The sequence below is a fragment of the Schistocerca cancellata genome, chromosome 5 (assembly GCF_023864275.1).
Source record: "Schistocerca cancellata isolate TAMUIC-IGC-003103 chromosome 5, iqSchCanc2.1, whole genome shotgun sequence".
Taxonomy (NCBI): domain Eukaryota; kingdom Metazoa; phylum Arthropoda; class Insecta; order Orthoptera; family Acrididae; genus Schistocerca; species Schistocerca cancellata.
In genome coordinates, this window is record NC_064630.1 from 798,472,802 (window position 1) to 798,476,285 (window position 3,484).

At 41.7% G+C, this 3,484-nt stretch overlaps 1 pseudogene; it reads right to left on the reverse strand.

Annotated features, from left to right (window-relative positions):
- Nucleotides 1-413: 413 nt before the first annotated feature.
- Nucleotides 414-531, reverse strand: LOC126189170 (5S ribosomal RNA; annotated as a pseudogene).
- Between the last annotated feature and the right edge of the window lie 2,953 nt (nucleotides 532-3,484).

The window sequence follows — 3,484 nt, forward strand, 5'->3', positions numbered from 1 at the left end:
CATTAAAAAGTATTTTTCAGAATCCGACGTTATCTACTGAGAATTTATTGTGACTTTTTTGGTACTCTTTGTATTGAAAACTTGCAGTCTACGTCACTGATTAGCTTCACTTCATGTTCCCGTTTCAAACCGACAACGCCATACATTATTTACGTAGTATGCTAACCACATTGTCAAACTGACAAGCTGCTAGCAATAAACGAATACTCACATGCACTCCGTTTTCAGGCCACAAGTGGCCTGCCGGGACCATCCGACCGCCGTGTCATCCTCAGCTAAGGATGCGAATTGGAGGGGCGCGTTGTCAGCACACCGCTCTCCCGGTCGTTACGATGGTTTTCTTTGACCGGAGCCGTTACTATTCGGTCAAGTAGCTCCTCAACTGCATCACGAGGCTGAGGGCAGCCCAAAAATGGCAACAGCGCACGGCGGCCTGGATGGTCACCCATCCTAGTGCCGGTCACGCCCGACAGCGCTTTACTTCGGTGATCTGACGGGAACCGGTGTATCCCCTGCGGCAAGGCCGTTGCCAATAGTCACATAATAACAACTAATAACTAAGCACATTACACCGCCTACCTCATTACCGCAATATCGAATTTGTTTAACGATTTACTTTGCCGGTTTACTCTTCTTGGCAGGATTATTAGTAACTGAGTTTAAGGCAGATTACGTACACATGAGTTATAGTGTGTCAAATTTTTTATTGTACCATTCATCTATTTTACATTAATTGCATTTTATCTTGATATATAAAGATATGTACTGTTTCACGATTGTGACAACTGGTAATTATATATTACCATCTGATTTGGGTTTTGTCAGCGTTTAATTTATTTGATGTAGAACGTAACCGTATAAGAGACATTTCGCAGGATTTACGTACACCTTCTTTGCCTGAGATATTTTCTCTGTAATGTAATATAAGTATTTAAATGCCGAATTTGTTGCTTGAATGTAACAGACGCTTTAAAAATCCCTGACAAAAGCCTCCAGGGTGAAGATCGTAAATGCAATGAGAAGAGATATTGACACGAATTTGTGTGTGAACAAGTTGAGAGTGAAGCTCATACCAATTTCGATTTTTGTAGCCATACTACTGGTGACATGACTAGCATACAACCTGAAGTCAGCTGAAAATGTTAATCGTCATACACATTTTCAAGGCGGAAGAACAGTCAGTTTTCTATATAAACTGTGCTGATACAGCGAGAGTAATATTTATTTGAAAGGTCCTGCTAATTTCACAATCTCTTGGACATTCAGATTCCATTTTTTTTTCTACCACCTTACGTAGTCGGCAGATGTATGTTAAAACCGGATCATTCCGCCAGCCTCCACGCAACTCTATCTTTTACTCCATAACGCGTTAAACCATGTCTTCCATGGCGAGATCCACTGATTCCTTGCGTGATGTCGGTATTAGCCTTAACTCCCTTTCGTTTGCGTTAGGCCATACATTAGGTCTTTTTCTGAAGGACAGTCCTTCTTTACTCTCATGACGTTATGATCCTACGAATTCTCATTTTTTCATTCCTTATTTCGTGCAGTCACGAGATCTGGTTCACAGTTAAGCTTCGTTAAAAGTATCCATTTACCGTAAACATCTAAGTACCTAAGTACAGTAGCTGGACGCGGATATGAGCCACATTTGAAGCGGTTGAGTTTCCCAAGTCATAACGAGCGGGATGGAGAAATAGTAAGACGCTAGACTTACGCTGGAACTGAAGAGGAAAGACAGCCACCACACAGCCACCTAGATTAACAATGGTTTCCGGCTTTCCTTTAAGGCAAATGCCGGGGTGGTTCCTTTGAGAGGTCCATGGCCAATATCCTCAACTACCTAATATCAGCTCGTGCTAAATGCCTTGCAGTCCCCTGGAAGATAACCTGTATTCAACCTTCCTTTGTTGCTTGTTTTGTAACGATTGCCCCCCCCGCCCCCCCCCCCCCCCCCCCGTCGCTTTACTTAACATAAACTCCCCGTAAGTAAATCGTAGAGTTTTGCATTACGTTCAGTTAACGACTGTTTCACCAATGTGAGATGTAATGCTATAGTTTCCTTCTCGCCGTTGTGCAGGAAGCCAGAATAGCCCTTGGCGAATGTGTTGAGGACGTGACGCAGCATTGGGAGTTCAGAGAACTTGAGTTCACAGCGGAGGTCGCGCAAAATGCGTCGGAAACTTAGTTTCACGAGTTCCGCCAGACCGTTACTCGCGAGTTCGTTCTTTTAGGAGAGCCCTTTCCAGGGTCACTTACACTTTGCTACAGCGCCGACCAAGTTCTGGCCCTTGTTGGACTGTCTCCGAGGATCCGCAGATATTTGGCGTACGCTCGCTTTGCCGACAGAGTGGAGTTGCAAGTAATAACGTCACGTCAGTCAGAAAATTTTTCGAGTATAGACTTGTGTGTTGAATGTGTGTTGTTACTACAACAACAGTTAATGTTTTATAAGCAACCGACGTTACTATAAAGCAAATAATTAACGAATTAATATAGCGTTTTCCGTTATTAGTGCTGGCACGGAGACTTGAAATTGTAGCACCTGTATTAAAGTATGCTACAGGCTGTGTTTTATACCAGTAATGCAATAAACTACTTTGTTATAAATGGCTTTCTACGTCTTACACATTTGTGGTAGTTATACATTAGTGTGATTACAGATTTCTAAAATCAACCATTGGTACATTTTAGTACTGAAATCAGTCGATTATTTTCGCTCCACGTTGAACACACTCAACACATGCGAGTCTGGCCATCGGACTGTTTGTATTGCAATTTTTAATATTTTGCATTTTACGAAATTTCACAAATGAGATACGTTTTCTCTCTCTCTCTCTCTCTCTGTGTGTGTGTGTCTGTGTGTTTGTGTGTGTGTGTGTTTGCTACATTCCAGCCATTTATATAACTGAATTTTTGTTTTACTCTCAATCAACGTGAACCAACTACATACACTTCCTCCATAGATAGACATATGAATCAGAAGGAGCTGTCAAATCAGTGAACAAATGGAAACCTTCCCTACTGTTTCTCGAAAACCAGTTTCACTCTGAAATGGAATAGAAAAGGCAAGACAGGAATAAAAATATTTTTACATCTAAAAAGCAATAATTTATAACTACCACAGTGCGATCTGTTGTAGTTGTGTTCAGTCCCAAGGCTGGGTGAATTTCTTCATCTATGAATAATTACTGCAGTTTACATCTACAGAAACTGCATATTGTACTCATCTCCAGGTCTCCTCTACGATTTTGACCCCTCACACGTCCTCCCATTACTAAACTGTTGGTCCCTTGATGTCCTATCAACCGATTCTTTAATTTCGTCAGGCCCTGCCACAAATTCCTTGTCATTCACTACCTCTTCATTAGTTATACGAACTATCCATCTGATCTTCAGCATTCTACAGTAGCACCACATACCACATTTACGATTCCTCTATTCTCTTCATGTCGTGTTGCACTTCCTTGTATGACTATACTTT